Below are 23874 nucleotides of genomic sequence, written 5' to 3'. Positions count from 1 at the left end.
CCACTCCACTGGCTTCTCTCTCAGTTTTGGGAAATCATTTGTAAAGGACAAAACATCCTGTCTATTCCATGGCACATGTACGTAACCCCCTCCGGGTACTTCTCTCATTGGAAATAACCTTTCAGCTTTTTCGGTTTCCCTCATGACATATTCAGATGTCGTTTGATTTACCTGTGCTTCTTCCTTTTTCTTTGCCCATCTAACTTTCCATCTTTCGAGATCTCCCCAATTTTGCTATAGAAATAACAACTCTCTGATCTGCAACTTTCTTCCAGACACATTCATGTTTTACAAATCCTTATCAGAAAATTCTGCTCCATATGGTTTCTGTAACACCTTTGATTTCCCTATGTCAACTCCCATTTCCGAAGCCAAATTTTTCAACTTTTCATGGAATACCTTTGTATTTCATGTAATGCTTCTACAAATAAACAGTAATTCTTCTTCACTGTACGTGTTTAATCTGTCAAGACCCACATTTCCAGCAACCATTTCTTCCAATTCTACTCTTAATTTGAAAATATCTAATATTTTTGGCTGTGACTTTGGCTTCTCTATTTCTTGAGACCATCTCTCTATATCTTCTGGGGTTACTATTGTGGCACTTCTAATTCCTGATGATGTTTCTAATCTAACTTCTTTTGAACAACTGGGCAAGTTTCTCTTTGAGGTTTCCATCATCGGTTCTCTTATGGGCAAATCCATTAATGATATTACTGATTCACATTCACTTGCTTGATCATCTCTTATTACCTTTTCTTTTCTAGGTTCTATACTTGGGGTAGGCATTACAGGAACTTTAGGACAGTTTGATTTTTCACCATACAATGGGACTACTGAACCTATTGTCACTGGTATGGTCAAGGCATCAAGATGTATATTCATCTGAGTTATTTTCTGTATCAGTTCATTTTTATTCTTATTTATTGCTTCCCTTTCCTTTCCTTGAAGTACCCTGTCTGCGGTGTCATGTATTATCTGTGGAACCAAAGGTGTTCCTATTATTGGGGCACTAGGTGTCATCCTATTGAATCCATCATTATAAGGTGGAGGACTTTTCATCAATACATCCTCTAAATACCCTTCTTCTGTTTCTCCGCTATCTATCATGGTTAAGTGCTTGGTCTTCTCTGTACATTTACCTCCCATCTGCTCTTCTGATGTTAACACAGGATATAAACATTCCGCCACCATGGCCTATCTCCATTGTTTCATTTGACTATCTTTAGTCTCTCTGGGAAATTTCGGGCAATATTTGCTTAAAGTCCTGTTACTTCGTGCTCTGTCACGTTCAAAGGCTTCCATTTCCCATTCTTCTAAAGCTTCATATTGAGTCAATCTAGGTCTGGGTTCTAATTCATTCATTCGTGTTCTTAAATTGTACAATATTCTTCCATTAAAACTTCCGTACTCAGGAAATGCTTATATACCATCATCCTTTGTGTATTCTAACCCAATTTTCTAACCATACACAGGTATGATAATCCACCATCATGTATGATGCAGGCGTATTTGGAGGAGGAATGAGAATCCCCTTTCGACTCTTAATTGGTTTGTCCTTTTTGAAATAATTCTTAACCTTTTGCATAAATGTCATTTTTCTTTCTTCTCCGTACATTGCGTGCTTATTTTTGTTAAGGTACTGCTCGTAAGCAAACCCTATAAATCTTCTATCTGGTCGAGTCCCTGTTAAGGTTGGATCGTACATGCAATCTCCTCTATCTATTATTATTCTCAGGATTTCTATTTTGATGACCAATCAAACGCTTACTTTAATTCTAATAATTCTCCAATTCCAGCGCGTTTTCTAGTCTGCGGTCCAATCAACTTTTACTCTGCTCGCTCGCTCAGCCAATGCCTGCACGGCTTTTCTGTGACGTCAGTATCACTCCTTACAACTGACCCCTCCTATACAATTTCGCATCAACTACACGCCCGCTGTTTCAACCAATCCCAGCGCGGCTCTCAGTGACGTCAGTGCAGCACCCGCAACTGACCCCTCCTTTACAAAGTAATGCGAAAACTTATTTTCTCACAAAACTTTTCACACAATTTCATTATTTAACAATGTATAAACATTTGCTATTGTGTCTGACCCACTAATTCAAATAATAGTAAGATTTATTTCACTGCGAGTAAAACCCTTCCGCTTACTCTTCATGCACTTACTCTTCACACAAGCATCAGAGAACCTGCTACTCCTTCAGTATTACCCTTTCTAGGTGATATAATACCAAAATTTCACCAGCGAACTCCTCGCTATCAATTATTCTCACTAACATACAAGAAATTTTTCATAACTTAGTGCTTCCAGTCTTGCGTAACTTTCTGCACTTTCTCGATCCAGACCAATAACCTCACTGCAGTGTGGCTTCCATTCACCACCCGCTATTCAATATTCCCGAGAAATTCCAGACAACGAAAAACAATACATAACGGGTTTTGGTTAAAACATACATCAATAATTGAAAATTTCAAATACAAGCCTCACCTAACTAACTATACTAACCATGCCTCTGCTACCAAGTAAAATTGATGCAGCGGAGTTTACCAGCTCTTTACATTCATACACACAACACTCATTTGGGTCCATATACATTCACAACACCTAATCAGCTAGTAAATATCCACTGGTCATCAATGTTATTTTACCCTAGGAAACCTTTCCACCAGTATTCTTACCATTCCTGTCTCCTGAGTATATGAACAATTTGATAAGATCTAGTAGTAGATTAGAATAGGGAGGAAAATATGATAATGCATTTAACTTTAATTAAAGAACCACAGACTCAGAAGGAGTTTTAAAGTTTTAGCTGAATTAATAATTTTGTGAGTCAAATCAAGATACACATGAATATACCAGAAATCTCCATCAGGAAAAATAGTACAGTTAGCTTATAATCAGTTTGCATTAATAAGTTCTTGCAATGACAGCACCTGAGGAGAGTAAGGACAGAGAGCAAGTACGGAGCATTTACCCCTACAGATATATTTACCCAGAATGGTGTAAGGAACCCGACATCAGAGTGTCAAGGATTCAAGACAGGTTCGAGACAGGGAAGGTGACCTCTTCTAGTGTAACGCTGGCGTTACACCCCTCTCTGGTGCTACTCTCTCCGGCTCAGGCTTGTCCGGACCCCTTCCTAGATGTGCCTCCTCGGTTGTTCCCCGAATTTTCTCTAGTGTTGGATTCTTCAGTCAGATTGCAGCAAAATCGGGCAGCATCTCAGCATAGCATCAGCATCTCAGCATCAAGTGTGTCTAACTAACTAGAACTTACCTCTGTTATACCAATTCAAATGTATGATCCACCCCCAAATGTTTCAATTCCATGTTCACCCGCCATTTGATTGGGCTAAGCAATGGGGTGAGGACATCACACCATACTAAGTGCAATAATTTTCTTTAGACTATTGTCTAGTTTCCCCGCCCCTTAATTTTAATACCCACAAGCTTTATTCCCACAAACATTTCATATGTGGATTGATAAGTCTTGTTTACAATGTTGCTTCTCTTTCCTCTCGTAGGGTCAAAAGTTGCTTTCCCATGTCCTTGCTGGGCTTAGGGTTTGGCAGCCAGTCAATTTAGTTCACTTGTTCGGAATAGCAGTCGTTTGCGCATGCGTGGAAGCCACAAGGAAACAGAGATGTGGTCACCCTCCAAGGCCCAAATGTGAACTATTAATAAAGTCAAAGAAAAACACGTTAGAATGCAAACTTAAATGAATTCACTGTATACCACTTACTTCTACTCTAACCCCATTTACTTAATAGCTTAGTAGAACTTGCATAGGTTAGTTTCAGCTTAACGTGTGCGTTAGTGCGTTATTTTAAAGCGGCCATTTTAGAAGCTATTGTGCAGCTGCAAGGTTTTCACCCCCAAGCGACAGAAAACATCATACTACGTAGATGTAGTAGACGCATGCGCAGAAGAGTTCCCGCGTTTTCAGCAGCCGATTTAGAACACTCTGGTTATTCATTAGTGAAACACATAGAAAAGCGTCACCTAGATACAATATGTTAAATATAGTGCATATATAGTGCATTGTTAGTACACACGGATTATAGTGTTACAGGTTATTCGAGAGAATTGCACACGAGCAAGTTTCTTTTTATGCGAAACCTTGCTCCAATACAAATCAGTCTTGACCCTGTGCCCAATGGGAACAGTCCAGCCCAATCTGCCAGGCCAGGTCCTCCCTGGACAGGAAACAAGCTTCCTAGGACCGGTTTCGGGGTTTCACCCCTCATCAGCCAAGGCAGCTTGACTCCAGTGGCATGGAGAGCACAGGACCCACATCCAGGGGGGACCTGGCTTGAGAGTTCGGGCTGGACTGTTCCTACAAGGAACAGGGTCAAGACTGATTTTCATATGGTTGGGTCTAAACTGGGGTGGTGTGGTGAGCAAAAGAATGATGGATTTAACTTAGATCCTTGTGACTGGGGGTGAATGCTTGCATTGTACAGCATTCCGTCCATCAATTGTTTCTTTCGCATATGTCGCCCTAAATGGGAAGGGTATGCCCAGACGTGGGTCCCGTGCTCACTACACCACTGGATTCAAGCTACCCTGGCTGACGAAGGATGATGCCTTGAAACCGGTCCCAGGATGCTTTTTTCTGGTCCAGGGAGGACCTCGCTTGGCAGTTCGAGTTGGACTGTTCTGACAAGTAACAGGGTCCAGAATGATTTGCTTATGGCTGGGTGCAAACTGGGGTGGTGTGGTGGGCAAAAGAATGATGGATTTAACCCAGATCCTTGTGACTGGGGGTAAATGCTTGCATTGTCCAGCATTCCGTCCATCAATTGTTTCTTTTGCGTAATTAAAACCTAGGGCGTAAGTACACATGTAACAGTGGGTCCTCATGTGAGGTTACAGGAAGAGACAAGGCAGTACTAAGGAGGGACTACTAAGCCTAATGAAAAGCCACCATTTACAAAGGACAGGAACAGGAGCCAATTAAAAAGATGGGCGGAAAGTAGGCGGAGCTTTATGCCCATATCCTGAATACAGCATGTCTCTAGTGACAGCGTAGCGCTGCCTAGGCGAGACCTAAAAAACAATACTGTCACTGCTAGTGCTAAACCAGAACCATATCAGTCAACTTGGTGGCTCTGGAAAGAGGGCGAGGCCAGATGTTCAAGGAAGTTGATCCAGTTAAAGTGAATGGAAAAATATATATTTTTGAAAGATGATGCAAATTTGCAAAAGAGTGATCTTAGGTAAATTAGTGGACGGATACAGCTTTTTAGGAGGACGAGTATTTTGAAATTCATATAATTATGGATAAATGTATTAAATGATAATGATCTGATGTTTTAAATGCTTTTCTAATGCTGTTTTATGGAATATTTAATAAAGTATAATCTTTGCAGAATACAAATAATTACTGCTGCAAAATTGAAAAGGGGAATTAGACTAAATAAACGTGTTATATGGGTCCTTTGTGCATGTCAACTGTCTGTCATACTAAAAGGCATTTTTTTCAAGTACGGGAGAGATCCAGTCAGACTGACTTCATGGGATAGTGAGCGTTCCCTTGGAAGATGGCCATTAACCTCATCATCAAACCGTGCGTTGTTACAGTGCTTCGTTTATGTCCATGCGATTCTCAATGTGCAATTACAAAGTACGTTCATCCATATTCCGCTCTGAAATCAAGGGGATACGATGACGCTTGCACGTCACACAAGTTCGAAACTGGCGCTCAGTGTACTTAGGCTTTGGAGTCCCGAGATGCTCTGCGATCTCCTGTGACCTCTTTCCGTATGTGCCCGTCTCCGCCGCCATCAGCGCTCGCAGGCCCCACGCATGCGCAGAGAAGTCGCCCGCCATTTTGTTTTATATGGGTGTCGCTGCCGCCGCCGTGTGGACGGGCTATTGTGTGCGGGTCGTATTCGTACTTGTAACGTTTTCTCCAGAGACCCGCCAGCGCCGTCCGAGGCTCGGGTTTGGCTGGTCCAGCTCGTAGTGGGCAGGTGAGAATATGTTTTGCAGGAACAACGGCCGCCTCTAGGTGTCATGGTGGAGGCCGCGTTGAGCCTCTGTCTCCCTCTATCGATGTCAGAGCGGCAGCGGCAAGGCCTGCAGCACACCGACCCCTGGCGGCTACGCACACCGTAGCTGAGCTGTCAGATTCGGAACATGGGTGGCGGGGAAGGAGGAGCCGCGGAAGAAAGGCAGGGGGAGCCATGAATTCGAGACAGAGGCGGCGAGAGAGGAGGGACATGAGAGGGAGAAGGGTAGAGGGATACCGAAGAAGATAAAATGGTCGCAGTGTATAGAAACTTGCGAATAAGGCAGTTTAGTATTGCAAAAAAACAAGGCGACAGAGAGAGACGAGAGGTGGTCATTGAAGCTAGCGAATTAACCCGGTGAAAGTTAATCACCTGTTTGGTACCTCAAGTCCAGGGAGAACAGTTTACGTCCAGTGACACACTTTTGAGGGGGTCTGGTGATGGGTGTTATTTTATGTTTAAAAAATGTAACGGTAGAAGTATTTAAGAATATGTGGACTTCGAGGGGTGCAGTGTACTCCAACTTAAAATTACAGTTCACTCACTCGTGCTGACCTATATCGGAATTGAAAAACGTATTTATAGCATTCTGGGAGTTATACTGGCCTTTTTGGAGTACAAGTTACACGTTAGAAGGACCTGAATGCGAAATGAAACCCAGATCCGGCTCTTTACACCGTCCATCTCTTCTCTACTGAACCCACGGTCATTTTTCATCTCTTGGCGCAACTTGAAGCCATCCATGGGACTGTTGTAGTTGAGATGTGGTGTGAGCTGCTCGTGTTGTTTTCTGCCCCCTCCCCATTCTTTCTTTGGACAGACGAACATATGCTCATTGATAATTGTTTTGTTTATTTCGGTTTACCATTGGTGTCTTATTAGTGTACCGCATGGAAGTAGTTCAGTGTGCCTACTTGTGGGTTCCAGAGGTGATAGGTGGTGTACGGATTTTAACTATTTCTATCCGTCTATAGGCTTAATACAAATACACGTCAATTTGTACAGGTCTTTGTGTACCAGTGCGCCGTTAATTCGCATCAAAATTTAGTGCGCCTGTTCGTTGCTGAGTTGAAGGGGATATTTGAATTTACATGTGGACTGTCTTTACGGCTCATTTAACTAGAGCCATGGCGCAGCCTAGTGCCCTAAATGTGATTAGATTGCAATGTTCTTTCATACGCTCGAATTGTCTTATGGCACAGCCTAGTACATTCAACTGGGAGATATAGTGTGTGTGTCTTAACGTTTATGTCTTGTACGCAAACATAAGACTTGGTTTCTGTCCTCAAATGTATCTCTTTGTTGAATATGTTTGATTATGTCGGCAATCGCCACGAAATGTTTGTATGGCTGTATTGAATTAAGCATATCAATGTGGCCCACATGCAGGTGATGACAACACAAACAGTTCTGAGCACGTATAAATCTTAAATGTCACAAACGTTCCATGATATCATGTAGATATCACTTGAGCATTCCACTTGTGATAAACATAATGCAAACTGATTTTCAATTGGTCTGTAATGAAATGCAACCTGTAGAGTTTGTGTGTGCTAAGTGTGTGTAAACAATGGTTATCACTAGTAATTATATCTATAGTGTGTGTATGTATGTGTGAGTGTATGTATGTGTGGGTGTGTGTGTGTATGTGTGTGTGTATATGTATATGTGTGTATATATATGTATATGTGTGTATGTGCGTGTGTGTGTATATATATATATATCACTGAAAAAACCATAGGTTTCAGGGGCGTTATAGTTAGCTGGACTTTTCACTCGTACAAAACCATTGAAATTCCCCCCGTTCTAGTTAGTTCAGCTAACTATAACTCGCGCGCCCACAATGCACTGCTGATGACGTCACCTATTACATCACTCATGACATGGTCAGTGACATCACTGATGACATCTCAAATTACATCACTGATGACATCATCCAGTGAATGTGTGTTTTTCTGAAAATTACATATGTTTTATATATGTATATCTCAAGGTCGATGGAATAATAAATGGGTATATAAGTGTCTAAATGGATGATTTGTTTTTGAAAAATTGATTGTATAACTGACTGATTAAGTGTATCTTAGTGAATACATGGCTTAGTGAGTAATGTTTAAATATGTAAATATCTGTATAAGTCTCTCACTGTGTATGAGTGGCTGCATGGGTTGTTAAGTAGCTACATGAGTGTTTATATAGGTTATTAGTTGGTTTTTTGAGTATCAGTATGAGTGTCTGTATGGTTCGGTGGGGGGTATTACGTAGTGCATAGGTGCATGAATGAGTGACTCACTGTTTGTATGTGTTGAAGACAGCATGTGTGCAGGACTGTATGGGTGGATGAGTGTGTGCATGGGTGTGTTAGTGAGTGAATGACTGTCTCAATAGTGTCTTTATGAGTAACTACATATGTTTTAAACTAGTATATGTGACTATTGGTTTATATAAGTGAGTATATGTGAGAGTGAGAGATTGAAAGAGTTCCTGTATGAATAAGTATGTGTTTCTATAAGTGATTGTTGAAAAGACTAAGTATGTGTAAGTTTCTGGAGAAGTAAGTGTGCTGGTATGTGTATAACTGTATATGCAAGTAAATGGATGTTTGATTCTTTATTAGCATGAGTGACTATGTGTGTGAGTAACTATGGATGAGTGGCGTTGTGTAACAGGATGTATAGGTGTATGAGTACATATGATGAGTGAGTACATGTATGAGTGACTGTATAGGACTGTTGGTGAATGAGTGGATGTGTATGTGGATCTTAGAATTACTGAATAGGTTGTTGTAACTGATATTGGTATGTCCATTGTTTTGAAAATTTTAGTTTCTCTTTTCAAATGTGTGTATCAAAGGTTATATTAAGGGGAGAGGAGGTCTGCCTCTCCATCACAAGGATGATGTCATCAATGATGTCATGAGTGATGTCACTGACATGTCATGAGTGATGTGATATCATCAGCAGTGCATTGCGGGCGCGCGAGTTATAGTTAGCTGAACTAACTATAACGGGGGGAATTTCAATGGTTTTGTACGAGTGAAAAGTCCAGCTAACTATAACGCCCCTGAAACCTATGGTTTTTTCAGTGAATTTCTAAGGTTTTTTAAATGCTAATTTCTAACTATGCCTACAGAGATAGGACATGTGAAGAAAGAAGAAAAAAAAGGAATGCAGAAAGAAGCAACAGAAGAACTCAAAGACGAAGAAAAGTGCAGGAAGAAGGATAACGTGCAGAAAGAACAAACAGAAGAGCAGAAAGAAGCCTTGTTGCAAAATCATCCTGTACCCTCAACTTTTTCAGTTGGATACTGGTGGTAACTGAGTCTGACTAACCAGTCCTAGAGCCAGTGCTATGTTAAAAGACACTCAGAATACAGTGAAAACACCTACATACACTAGGGAACACTATGCGTTGGGGTCCCCCTGTGATCAGCATGACCTCCTCTGTAAGCCCCTAGTATATAATAGGGCAGGGGGTTAAAACGACCTCTTAAAACGTGCCACAGGGCGTGTTTGCACACGTCCCCTCACTTCCCCACTGTATAAACACGCCCTGTGGCCGTTTTAAGTTGGGAGATTAAGTCCCCTTGAATCCTGAGGGTCCCTAGGGTCCAACTAGACCACTAGATACCTCCAGTAAGCGCCACAGAGCTGCGTTGTAGAGAGGTGTAAAAAGTGGCACGGCCTGGACCACCTCTCTGCAACGCAGCTCAGTGGCGCTTACTGGAAGCACCTGGTGGGCTAGTTAGCCCTCCAGGGGCCCTCAGGATTGAAGGGGAATTATTTCCCCAACTTAAAACGCGCCATAGGGCGTGTTTGCACACGTCACCTCAGGCCCCGTCCCCTCCCTTCCCCACTGTGTAAACACGCCCTGTGGCCGTTTTTTAAGTTGGGAGATTAAGTCCCCTTGAATCCTGAGGATCCCTAGGGGAAAAATAGCCCACTAGGTATCCCTAGGGGAAAAATAGCCCACTAGGTACGTCCAGTAAGCGCCATTGCAGACAGGTGTAAAAAGAGGCATGGCCTGCACCACATCTCTGCAACGCAGAGCAGTGGCGCTTACTGGAAGCACCTGGTGGGCTAGTTGGCCCCCAGGGTCCCTCAGGATTGAAAGGGAATTATTTCCCCAACTTAAAACGCGCCATAGGGCGTGTTTGCACACGTCACCTCAGGCCCCGTCCCCTCCCTTCACCACTGTGTAAACGCACCCTGTGGCCGTTTCAAGTTGAGAGATTAAGTCCCCTTGAATCCTAAGGGTCCTTAGGGTCAAACTAGCCCACTAGGTACCTCCAGTAAGCGCCACAGAGCTGCGTTGCATAGAGGTGTAAAAAGGGGCGTGGCCTCAGAACACCTGTCTGCAACGCAGCTCCCTGGCGCATACTGGAGATACCTGTTGGGCTAGTTGGCCCTCAGGGACCCTCAGTATTGAAGGGGAATAATTCCCCAACTCATAACTGGCCAGGGGGCGCGTTTGCAGAGTGCTGCAAGGAGGGGGCATGGACTCCGGCGCGATGCCGGTCTTTTATTTATTTTATTTTTTTAAGAAGGAGGGCTGTGTGGCCCCCCCTTCTTTTTCTAATTTACTGGCCCTGGGGACCCCATCCCCCAGGGCCTGCACCCTAATCTTTTTTTGTTGAAAAAAATTAATTTGGCCCTCCCAAGGCCATAATCGGCCCCGGGGACACCAACCCCCGGGTCATGGCCTTTTTTTTTTTTTTCTTATTCTATAGGAGGGGAGCTGCGTTGCCCCCCTCCTCAGGCCACTTATGGCCTCGGGGACCCTGGGGCCGGCCTTTGTTTTTTATTATTTAAAAAATATATATATTTATAGAAACACCTAGGACATGCTGGACAAACCGTATTTACCTATCACCATGACGATTTGCGTGATATTCATTAAAAGGCGACTATGCATAGAATGAATCCACATGGAATGTATTTACACCGCTAGTGAAGCTCCGACGTGTCTGACGCCCTACCGTGCCTAATCCCGGCGCCCCCGCCGGTGGGTACTCTCCAAGTAGACACCCTTGTTGTTTATTTATACAAACATGGGTAGCTATTGACGGGCACATTTAATATACACGCACACCAAGCCATTCAAAGGGGATTCGACAAAAATTCGACCAATCTATGCAAGAAACCCCCTCACGGTTAATAAAACGCACATCCACCGCCGGATGTGTAATACTTTTTATTTTACTCTCTGGAAAGGAGATGAACCTCACTTGAGAGTCACAGCGTGCTCCTGGCTGAGCCCAATGCTGTGTTACACCCACCAGTGCCCGCCGAGTGCCTTACACCTCTGTGTTGTATTCCACCAGCTAGTGCGTATGCTATGACACTCTCTAGCCCATGTACACTGTAACACCACCCCGTGAATATGTCATGCCACACTTGCATTCGCACGGGTTATATTGCCCCATCTAACGTGCCTTCCTCGATGCCTATGATATAACGCACAGCGCTATGCCATACATAATACAATATGGGATCCATATCTTTGTCGTTACACTCCCCAGCACATATTTTATATTACAACTTTAGAGACTAGTTAGGTTACACAACACTGCCCTGTGCATATTACACTCCAAGGCGCCCATTGCATAGCACACGCTAGTGCCTGTGCTATCTCGCGCTCTCCAATGAATCTGTCATTGTGCACAATGTATTGCATATTATATTTCACGCCCGGTTCATCTTATATCACACTTTTTGGTGCATAGTTTATACCATATACTATATCTAGTTTTCATTTTCAATCGTGCTCTCAGGACTATGTTCTATCTAACACTGCGTCGACCTACCCTTTTCACGGGCATTACATTTTGCGATGGGGGGGAAAGGGTCAGGGGGTGATTCTGCCAAGTGAGCCCGGAGTCACAGTCACAAACGTCCTCTTCTTCCTGAATAAAAGTGAGATTATGCTGCATACTTGTTCATATTTTAAGTAGTTCGCACAGACACACATTTTAAAAACAATAAAGGTCCTAATACCCACCTTCTCTGAACAGCTAGCTTGCTGCCCCATCCACCTCCTCCCTATCCTCTGTTGTCTGAATCCATGGACTAGCCTCCTCCCTCCTGCCATGCATGGTCTGATGTGCTGCCACTGCCCTCCATTTAGCATGATGTACCAGTCCACTCCTCCTGCCCTCCATTGCCCAGTTCTATGGCCCATCATTGACCTCCTGCTTAGCCTCTGTGCTTAGCTTGCTGCCCCTATTCTCCTTCCCCCTGCCCTCCGATGTTTTTGTGCATGCCCCTGCTCCATCCTTTTTGCCCACCATGTTCCATGGACCTGCCACTCCTATCTACTATGAGTGTTCTGTTGAGCTGCCACTCCCCTCCCACCTGCCTAGCATTGTCAGATGACTGTAACCTGTCCCTGCCACCTCCACCCTGCCTGTCCACATGCCATGCCCCTAGCCCCTTCCTCCTGTCCTCCATGGTCCATTTTACTGCCACACCCTTCTGCCCTCCCTGGTCTGTTGTACTGCAACTGCTCCTCTTGCCTGCCCCGCGCGGTCTGTTGTGAGGCCCCTTCCCCTGAACTCTCTTGTCTGTGCCCAGGTCCTGACCCTCCCTTCTATCCTCCATGGTCCTTTGTGCATGCCCCTGCACCTTCCTTCTTCCCCATCATAGCCATTGTGCTGCCACTAACCCTCCTGCTTGCCATGCATGGTCTTCTGTGCTGCCATGGCCCTCCCATCTTCCCTGTGTGGTCAGCTAGCTGCCCCTGACCCCTTCCCACCTTCCCTCCATGGTCTGTGTGTATGCCATCATAGTCTCATTATTGCTCTCCATGGTGTGTCTTTTTTCTAGTGCCCAACCTGCCTGACCTCCATGGTCATCTTGCTGCTCTTGCCCTGCCCCCTTGCCCCCAGCCCTCTGTTTCCATGTGCAGACCCCCATTCCCTCCCTCCTGGCTTGTCTGTTCCATTGTAATGCCAATGAACCGTCCCTCCTGCCCTTTATGGTCTGTTATGCTGCAGCTTTCTCTCCTGTCGGTCCATTATGGTCAGCTAGCTACCATTGCCTATTTCCCCTCTGTTCTCTGTTGTCCATGTGCATGGTCCTGGCCCCACCCTATTGCTTTCTAAGGATTGTTGTGCTGCACTCCCGTCCCGCATGCGCTGTGTGGTGTATTGTGCTGCTGCAAACCCTGATGCCTGTCCTGTAGGGTCAGTTTGGTGCACCTCTCCATGTCCATCATGACCTCTGTTCTCCGAGTCCATGTCCCTACCCCAATTCCTCCTGCCTACCATGATCCAATGTACCATACGTGCGAATATTTTGAACTTGGTAAGAGGGAGATTTTGAAAAAAAACCTGGGGTATTGATTTTCCCCTTTGAGTTACATTGAAAAAGCGGAGATTGTAGACAGGAGACAGATCAAATAAAGCCCATTTGAGCTTAAAAACATTGGACGTTTCCTGGCTAAAACAGGTCTGTTGGCATGTATGGTTGTACTACCACTGCCTCTTCCTTCTGCCCACAATGGTCTATTATATTGCCACATCCTCTCTTGCCAGTCCTGTATTGTTGGTTTGTTGCCCCTGCCCCCCTTTCCACTGCCCTCCATAGTCTGTTGTGCTGCCACTGCCCTTCCTGCCTGCCCAGTGTAGTCAAATTGTTGCATCTGCACTCTCATACCTGCCTTCAATTTTCAGAGTCCGTGCCCCTGGTCTCTGCCTCTCAACAGTATCCCAATGAACCACTAGATTGCTAACATTCTATATTTATTACAAAAGTGTGGAACGCCTGACTTCATCTTGATGTAATCAAAACTGTAATACCTAGAGTATTTCCTTTAAAAATTACATATATGAGAGGGTCTTATTTGCATCAAAATTATGGTTAGTGCTCTAAAAAACTAAAATGAGGACATATTTTCTGCGTTTTCAAATATTGATGTATAAATAAAGAGGAACCCTTGGCAACACAAAGGCCTAGAGTTGAATCGCAAAACTAAATCCGAAAATGTCCTCTGGGGGGAAAAAAAGAATCCCGTGCTATTTCAGCTATCATTTAGCATACATTCACCACTTGCTACTCGGTCACTCATACGCGTATCTGTATTGGCACACAAATTCCTCACGTAATGAAAAAAAAAAATTGTTCACTTCAATTTATTATATAAATCTTTACACATAGTATTTTATCAGACATCAATAATTAAAAATTAAAAGACCTTTGTTGCTACATTCGGTCACAATAAAAACATATGTAAAAATGCAAAATTAAAAAACACAATATGACATAATCCTATCTATCACTGTCTACCAAGGTACTCTTCAGTATTTCTCCCTGAAGAGTACCTTGGTAGACAGTGATAGATAGGATTATGTCATATTGTGTTTTTTAATTTTGCATTTTTACATATGTTTTTATTGTGACCGAATGTAGCAACAAAGGTCTTTTAATTTTTAATTATTGATGTCTGATAAAATACTATGTGTAAAGATTTATATAATAAATTGAAGTGAACAATTTTTTTTTTCATTACGTGAGGAATTTGTGTGCCAATACAGATACGCGTATGAGTGACCGAGTAGCAAGTGGTGAATGTATGCTAAATGATAGCTGAAATAGCACGGGATTCTTTTTTTCCCCCAGAGGACATTTTCGGATTTAGTTTTGTGATTCAAATAGCGACAAAGAACTTTTAAATTATTTGTAGTCTTTATGTTTTTTTATCCAGTTGACCACTTGATTAAATGTTGCACCTAGGGTAGAGGATGTGGTGTTACTTCCAGAGCTGCAGACTTTGCAACTGGGGAACCAGGTTGGAGTTTCTGCTTCAGCTCAACATTCTGTGATTCTGGTCAAATCACTTAATCTTCCCATGTCTATAACCAAAATGAATTTGATCATGTGTGATGTAACCAATGCTCATGTAAAGCAATCCAATACCTGACAAGTCTGCACTATATAAAACTGCAAATACACAAAACATAAGTGTTTTGCACACTTCTGTCATTGGGCTACATCTGGGTGATATTTGTGCTGCATTTGGGCTCTTTTGTCTCTGGTGGCCATCTAGGGAGATTTATTTGTTATGAAGTTTCCTAATTTCCTCATTTACTGCAGTCTCCTCAGTAGGAAATGCTTTCAGTTTTTTACTTTGATTCCATCAAGAAGGTATTCAGATATGTTACACATTTGCCATAAATTCTGAATGTTAGCACTCTAGTTGCTCATTAGATCACTGTAGTAAAGCTATTGCTCACCACGCAAGTCTGCTGCTGGTATTAAAAGTGCTTGTTTCAGTCTGCATATCAGAATTTTTTAATGAAATAGAAGAGGATTTGAGAAGTCACTCAAAATGTGCCCTAATTTTTCTTTCATCAGCACTAATCATTTCTATGGCAAAATGAACCCCCCTCATTGTGTTCCTTTTTAAATTAAATGTTTTAAGTGTTACCAGTTTATTCCAATCAAGATGGCTTCAGGTGTACCATACTTTTGTCATAAGTAAGAGTGTTAGCGCTCTAGTTGTTCGTTAGAACACTCTGGGACATTCTGTCATTGGGCTACATCTGGGTGATATTTGGGCTCTTTTGTCTCTGGTGGCCATCTTGGGAGATTTATTTGTTATGAAGTTTCCTAATTTCCTGCAGAATCCTCAGTAGGAAATACTTTCAGTTTTTTTACTTTGGTTCCATCAAGAAGGCATTCAGATGTGTCACACATTTGCCATAAATTCTGAATGTTAGCACTCTAGTTGCTCATTAGATCACTGTAGTAAAGCTACTGTTCACCAGGGAAGTCTGCTGCTGGTATTCAAAGTGCATGTTTCAGTCTGCATGTCAGAATTTTTTAATGAAATAGAAGAGGATTTGAGAAGTCAAAATGTGCCCTAATTTTTCTTTCTGAAGCACTAATCATAATTTCTATGGCCAAATGAACCCCCTCATTTTGTTCCTTTGTAAATTAAATGTTTTAAATGTTACCACTTTATTTCAATCAAGATGGCTTCAGGTGTGCCATACTTTTGTCATAAGTAAGACTGTTAGCGCTCTAGTTGTTCGTTAGAACACTCTGGGATATTCTGTCATTGGGCTATACGTGGACTACATCTGGGTGATATTTGGGCTGTTTTGTCTCTGGTGGCCATTTTGGGAGACTTATTTGTTATGATGTTTCCTAATTTCCTCATTTACTACAGTCTCCTCAGTAGGAAATACTTTCAATGTTTTACTTTGGTTCCATCAAGAAGGCATTCAGATGTGTCCCACATTTGCCATAAATTCAGAATGTTAGCACTCTAGTTGCTCATTGGACCACTGTAGTAAGGCCACTGCTCACCAGGGAAGTCTGTTGCTGGTATTGAAAGTGCATGTTTCAGTCTGCATGTCTGAATCTTTTAATGAAATGGAAGAGGATTTGAGAAGTCACTCAAAATGTGCCCTAATTTTTCTTTCTGCAGCACTAATCACACTTTCTATGGCAAAATGAACCCCCTCATTTTGTTCCTTTTTAAATTAAATGTTTTACGAGTTACCACTTTATTCCAACCAAGATGGCTTCAGGTGCGCCGTACGTTTGTCATAAGTAGGACTGTTAGCGCTCTAGTTGTTCTTTAGAACACTCTGGGACGCTGCAGTAGAACACAAAGGAATCAACTGACAGTCTCTGCCCTTGTTGGATGTACATGTTTTACTGAGAATGTCAGACTTCATTCTCACAAGACTGAGAAAGATAATGTGAATTTACAGAAAATATGCTCTCAGTTTAGCTTATAGATCACCTTCCAAACCTCTGTGGGAAAAGCATGAGAAAATAGTTTTCTCTCAAGCATGATTCATGATATCGCAGCAGAAGGCTTTTTCACATGGTAAAATCACCTTAGAACACACCACAATTCCTAAAATGAGTATGGTACCATCAACAAATGATTTATAATGCAACAAGTCTTAAAACCTTCTATTAACTGCAATGCTTTTTAATGAGGTGCTATCATGTATATTGGTCCCAAGATGGCTGCCCACACTTCTTGGATGAAGTGCTGACAGCCAATCAGATCTCACGATGAGATGTGTGGTTAGGCTCCGCCCAGATATATATGTGATTTTACTTTTGATTTTCTCAGGAACTATTGAAAAGATTGACACCATTTAAGCAAAAGGCACATGCCTGACCTGAGGACTACCTCTTTGCCAAATTTCAAGTAATTCTGTTCAGCCGTTCGGGCTGTACCTTCGACTAAAGGTCCTATGGGAAAAAGCATGGGGAAAACGCGTTTTGGGACCCCCCTTTTTTCTCAGCCCCCGCTTGACGAATCACCCCGAGACTTTCAGGGTAGGAGCTGAGCGGAGCGCCCCATTAGTTTTGAAAATTTCACGAAGAGAAGTCAACCGGCACCAAAGTTATTCAAAATAGAATTTTCAGATTTCCTATGGGAACTCGGTCCTAACTATAACTATCTACTGGCGACCGCCAGTAGATAATGTGTGTGTATATGTATATATATATATATATGTGTGTATGTATATATGTGTGTATATGTGTGTATGTATATATATGTGTATGTATATATGTGTGTATGTGTATATATATGTACATATATATTGTCTATGTATATATGTGTGTGTATATGTATATATATATATATATATATATATATATATATATATATATATATATATATATATATATATATATATATATATATATATATATATATATATTCTACTGGCGGTCGCCAGTAGATAGTTATAGTTAGGACCGTGTTTCCATAGGAAATCCGCAACCTTCTATTTGGAATAACTTTGGCGCCGATTGACGAATCCTCGCGAAATTTTCAAAATAGGTGGGGCGCTCCACTCCTTCCCTGAAAGTCTCGTGGGGATTCGTCAAGCGGGGGCTGAAAAAAAGGGGGGGTCCCAAAACGCGTTTTCCCCATGCATTTTTCCATAGGACCTTTAGTCCAAGCTACAGCCCGAACGGCTGAACAGAATTACTTGAAATTTGGCAGAGAGGTAGTCCTCAGTTCAGGGATGTGCCTTTTGCAGGTCTGGTGTAAATCTGTTCATTAGTTCCTGAGAAAATTGCAGTTAAAAGCATATATATATCTATAGGCGCGCACCGTGCGTGTACGGTAAGCATACCGTACGCGCACGGTGATGTGCGTGAGCGCAATTCTGATTGGTTGTTAGATGTCAGTAAACATTCGAATCGGTCGAAACCAGGAAGTGTCGGCCGCCATTTTGTCTCTTGCAGTCTGAGGCAGTGAAAAACAAAGGGGGAAAACGTGAGAAGGGGGCAGGATGGACAGGTCCTGACCCCCTAGCCTTTGTCAGGGGGTCACTGAAGGACCCCCAAGGGTAAAAAAAGAAATATTTATTTTTGCGAAAAATCGCGGGTGCGCGCACCGTACGCGCACGGCACGAACAACGCATCGTGGGCGCTTGGTGCGCAAACCACACCACGCGCCCACAGCGCGCGACCGTGCGTGTACGGTACGCGCACGGTGAAAAAACTTAAAAAAAAAAAAAAAATACATAACTTAGCATTTAAAAAACCGTACAAATTCACTGAAAAAACCATAGGTTTCACACACGTTATAGTTAGGAATTGGCATTTCAAAAACCTTGCAAATTCACTTAAAAAGCCATAGGTTTCACACATGTTATAGTTAGCTGGACATTTCACTCGTGAAAAACCATTGAAATTCCCCCGTTATAGTTAGTGCAGGCAACTATAAGTCACGCGACCGCAATCCTCTGCTGATGATGTCAGATATTACATCACTGATGACATATGTGTCTTTCTGAAAAAAAATATTTGTAATGTATGTATAGCTAAAAATTAATGGAAGAAGTGTCTAAATACAGTGATGTAATATCTGACGTCCTCAGCAGAGGATTGCGGTCGCGTGACTTATAGTTGCCTGCACTAACTATAACGGGGGAATTTCAATGGTTTTTCACGAGTGAAATGTCCAGCTAACTATAACATGTGTGAAACCTATGGTTTTTTAAGTGAATTTGCAAGGTTTTTTAAATGCGAATTCCTAACTATAACGTGTGTGAAACCTATGGTTTTTTCAGTGAAAAAAAAAATATATATATTCGCTTTCCTTCCTCCTTGAAAGCCTCCAAGGACAGATGAAGACACACTCAGGTGGCATCTCATCTATTTGATTTTTTTTTTTTCTTCACAGATCAAACTCGTTTCGGATTTTGCTAATCTTTTTTAATGATGACGAGACTCCATTCTTTTTTAATTTTAAGGCATCCACTATACCATGTGACAATAAACGTAGTAGTCTTACTTCAAAACACACTAAACATACTTCAAAACAGACTGCAGCAGCTTTGTGTGTGGCTATAGTGACCTAGTTACATGGTATACGTTCTTTTCACATAGCAGCTAAACTATGCTTCTCTAGCTTATTAGAATGACTAACGGCATGTAGAATATATGGTATTAATACCATGCATTAACCAATAAATATTACTCAAAATTCTAATCACCAAATATTTTGTTAACTTTTTAAATAGTTAAACCTGTATCTATGCATGGATAAAACCTATCTGGTTATAAAACATATTTTTATAAATAGCATATGCATTCTACAGTATCCATACAAAAATAATAAATCTCTGCCCTAGAGAGTTAATTGCTCCTTTGCAGAGAGATATTGTGTTTAATGCTTAACTTGTTCCTGCTGAACATTAATTTTACACCCTCTCACAGGCTGCCACATACTGTTTTACAACAGACATAAAGTGCAATTGCCTTCGCCCAAAATCTATCACCCTAGTTCCTAATTCTACTACAATTAAAATCCTTCCTTTACCTTTGTCCAATTTCATACTTATATTTTTGTCGGGAGCCTATATTATTTGTCACCTACCTGTGGGCATTGCCTGCTATGAATTTCTAGATGTTCTTAAAGGCCTCAATACCCACCCTGAAGTGCTCAAACTTCTAAAGGTGTGTATAGAGGTCCTCTTCAATGTTGAGGCCTCCTGTGGTTTTGGTGTTAAGTTCTACAGTATACCTTGACTCCAGTTATCTTGGCTTTTTCACCCTGTTCCCTCCTCGTATACTCTTAGGAATCACATAAATCACACAGTATGAGAGCCCCTCAGCATTCCCTTTGTGCACTTCAAAATGCCTGGCTACAGGGTAGGCTTGATCACGATTTATGATCGCTCTTAAATGCTGAAGGATTCTTTTATGAACTTGTATTATTGTACTACCAATGTACATCAACCTGCAGTGGCATCTTAACATGTACACAGCTTGTTCTGTCTTATAGTTGTACTGTACCTTAATGTGCTTGATGTGTGATGTGAGGGGAGAGGTTTACTGTGTTGTATTCTTTCCGTACCTACACACTTTGCTCTTTACACGCTTTTGGAAACCCTTTCTCACTGCCAACCATGTGTTTTTCACCTCTTTTCTGCTTTCGGGGCTACTAACCACTAGATGTCTCCTTGACCGTGCTCTCCTAAAAGTGATTCCTGGCCTCCGTGGGGTGGGGCTACCTCCCTATGGATGGGATCATTCTTAATGAGGTGCCAATATTTGTTCATAATAGTTCTAATGTCCACTGTAGGAGGCTGGCTTAGTATATGGTGCACACTTATGTAAGTGTAGTACTCTGCTGTAATCCAGACGACCCTTATGGTGATTTTAGTTGTCTTGGACAACCTCAGGAAGCTCTCCAAGTGGTAGCTGAGGAGAGCAGCCTTCAGGCTTAGTTCAGAAGGAGTGTAAAGCAGCTTGTTTTACCAGCACTTGATCTTATGGTGTAGGTTAAGTGAAAGAGAACCGCACAGTGTAATTATAGAAATATGTATTTATTATATGTATAAATCTGTTTATATGGTTGAACACTAGAAGTATAACATAACAAGCACCACATTTCTTGTATAGCGTCGCATCTGCTACCAACCCCAAGGACATTATTTCAATAAACAACCCCCACCCCCCTTTCCGGTTCTCAAAGATGTGCTAAGTGTATTGCAAAGAGTTCCATATAGGCTAACTCTCACCCAAACCTAAATGGTCATGAGTTCACTCCTGGGGAATGTTAGCCGGAGCAATCGTAGATATCCAGGGCAAGTGAGTTCAGTGAACTCCTGTGAAAGGAGGCTAAGTAACAGCTTCCATAGTTCCTGGTACGAGTCCCCACTCTGGATCAAAGTCAGGAAGATACTCTCCATCCCCAAAATGTGCCATATTCTGTGTAGCCAGTTTGAGCGCATGGGGACTCTCTGTTTTCCTTATTAAGCTAGTATCGATTGGTGTGTGGCTCCAAGAGCTAATGCGATGTGTTGGCCTCGCCTAGATCTAAGCGGGAATGTGAGCTGGTTAGCAAGAGTTTAGTGTTCAGTTGCTTGTCCGGGTCCTTGAGCAACAGCCCCACCTCAAACTGAGCCAGTGCCGTATCGGAGTAGAACAGTACTCGCCCCCCCCCCCCCCCCCCCCCCCTCCCCAAGGCCATACTACCCTGAAAGCAACTGATCTCGTCTGATCTCAGAAGTTAAGCGGGGTCGGCTGTGTCAAGCTGTATTGGTGACTAAACCTACATTTATCACGTTAATTTCTGCCTGTACTAAGGACTTTAATTGAACAAGGATCCTGAACTGGTGTCTATAGAAAAGTGGACTAAAATAACTCCCGTGATCTCGAGATAATTATTGACCTTTTAATACTCTGTGTGCTCGGAAAGAATTTCTGTTGAAGGTGACATTGAGGCCTGGGGCAAAGTCTCTGGTTCCCACCACCGGAGCGAGGGGGGAAGGTCATGTCGTAAACCTCTTTCGGCTCGCCACCGAGTCACACACACTCGAAGTGTGTGTGAGGAGACCAGAGATAGTTCACTGGACGGTGAGTGAGCGTGAGGAAGTCGACCTTCCACAGAGCCTTTCCTGCTAGTGCCCTGTCAAACAACCATCTCTTTTCGGATTCAGGGCTTGTCCATTCGACTAGGTACCTGAGTTGTGAGGCCTGATAGTAATGCATCAGGCATGGAACCCCTAATCCTCATCTGAGTGGCGTATGCCAACTACGCTCCCTGCTCATCCATGGTCGTTTACCAGCCCACACAAACTGTTGTATTTTCCTTTGTAGATGTTTTAATATCCCCTTTGGGGGCTGTAATGGGAGGGTCTGGAATAGGTATAGGATTTTGGGCAGGACCATCATTTTCATGGCTGTCACTCGCCCAATCTAAGATAGCGGATAAAAGCCGCCAGCATGAGAGATCAGCCTTTACTCTCCCCAGCAAAGCGCTATAATTCAGAGTCTCCACCTCTGCTGCAGTCGAGGCGAGTTGAAGGCCCAGATACGAAATAGATTGTTGGGCCCATTGAATTGAATGTGCTTGGGAGAGGCCCTCTCGGGTTTCAGGAGCAACCCTAATTCCAAGTGCTTGAGTTTTTCAAGGTTTTATATGAAACCCAGAGACAGCCCCATACTGCCTCACCTTGTCCAGGAAACTTTGAAGCGACCTCCCCGATCTTCTAACACTACCTTCACGCCGTCTACGCAGAGGGAGATGAGATGTTTGTCTCCTCCGAAGTGCACCCCAGAAATCCCCGAGTTATCTCTAACTTTCTGTGCGAATGGCTCCATGTAAAGAGCTAAGAGGAGGGGGCACAGAGGGCATCCTTGCCTTGTCCCCCGGTAAATTAACATCTGATCTGAACTCCGACCATTGACTATCACCAGAGCTGATGGAGTGCCGTAGCTGCTTAAAACCCAGGCCCTAATCCTCTCGTAGTCTGAAACGTGTTGGCGTCGCTGCCATATAGAGCCAGTGGACTCGGTCAAACACCTTCTCTGGGTCTTTGGACAAGAGCGTTGATTCGCGTTGCGAGTGACCTTGTCTAGCAGATGAGATGCAAAATCTACTTTGTATTGTCCGTAGATAGTCTGGCCGGGATCAACCCGGCCTGGTCCGGTTCCACCAATCCTGGCATAAGGGGTGCGAGGCGTGACGCTAATATTCCTGATAGCAGTTTCAGGTCAACATTTTATAAGGGAGATAGGTCGATAAGACCCACATAGGCATTTGTCCTTGCCGTGTTTTGCTATCACAGTTTTAGAGCCTGTCCCATAGAGGGGGGAAAGGGAATCTGGGCTTGTGATATAATTAAAAACCATAATTAGCAGAGGTGTGAGTTCCCTGCAGAATGTCTTGTAAAAAGCAGCAGGGTATCTGTCTGCCCTAGGCGATTTGCGAATCCTCACCCGAGATATAGCGGAGATAACCTCTTCCACTCTGATTGGTGTCTCCAAGCTAGCCGCATATTCCTCCGTGAGGAGTGTCACTGAGGCCTCCACTAGATAGCTCTTAATTTCTAGGTCAGGAAGGTCTTGTGATGTGTAGAAAGCAGCGTAGAAGGACCTGAACCCCTCTGCCGCTTGCTTGTCCCTCTCGACTAAGGTACCGCCCTCCCTTTACAGAGATTCCACCACAGTGGCCTGTCTCTGCCCTTTCAGTTTATTCGCTAATAATCGTCCACATTACCCCCACATAAAAGGCGTGTTTGAGATGCAAAAGTGCATGCTCCAGGTCCAGCCCCACTAGCTGTTTTCCAGCACCCTCCAGTTTTCGTCATATTCTAGGCGCCCCAGTATGTCGGTGGATGTGTTTGAGTTCCCGCACCTGTTTAAGCTGCACATATTTTTCCTTCCTGTTCTTATTATCTGCAGCGGAGATGAATATAAATTCAACCCGCAGCACTGCTTTCATTGCGTCCCAGACTGTTGCGACGCTCTCCTCCGATGTATCATTAACCGTTAAGTAATTCACTGTTGCATCTCTAATTTGCTTGATCACTTCTGGTCAAGCCGTAGGAGACTATCTCAACCTTCAGCTTTGGGGCGGGGGT

The 23874-nt window shown here is 43.0% G+C and overlaps 1 protein-coding gene across 2 annotated transcripts in view; it reads left to right on the top strand.

The window, feature by feature from the left end:
• Positions 1-23874, top strand: part of CTCF (CCCTC-binding factor) — a 656010-nt gene that overhangs the window by 250040 nt on the left and 382096 nt on the right. The window contains exon 1 of one of the 2 annotated variants that reach the window (XM_085636796.1): positions 5816-5978. The exons of the other annotated variant lie outside the window; for it this stretch is intronic. The gene's annotated coding sequence lies outside the window, so the exon portion shown is untranslated. Of the gene's footprint in view, positions 1-5815; positions 5979-23874 lie in introns of those variants that run through there. 2 annotated transcript variants of the gene reach the window in all.

The sequence above is a fragment of the Triturus cristatus genome, chromosome 12 (assembly GCF_964204655.1).
Source record: "Triturus cristatus chromosome 12, aTriCri1.1, whole genome shotgun sequence".
Taxonomy (NCBI): Eukaryota; Metazoa; Chordata; class Amphibia; order Caudata; family Salamandridae; genus Triturus; species Triturus cristatus.
Note: the sequence above shows the minus strand (reverse complement) of the source record. Positions and strands in the feature narration are given on the sequence as shown.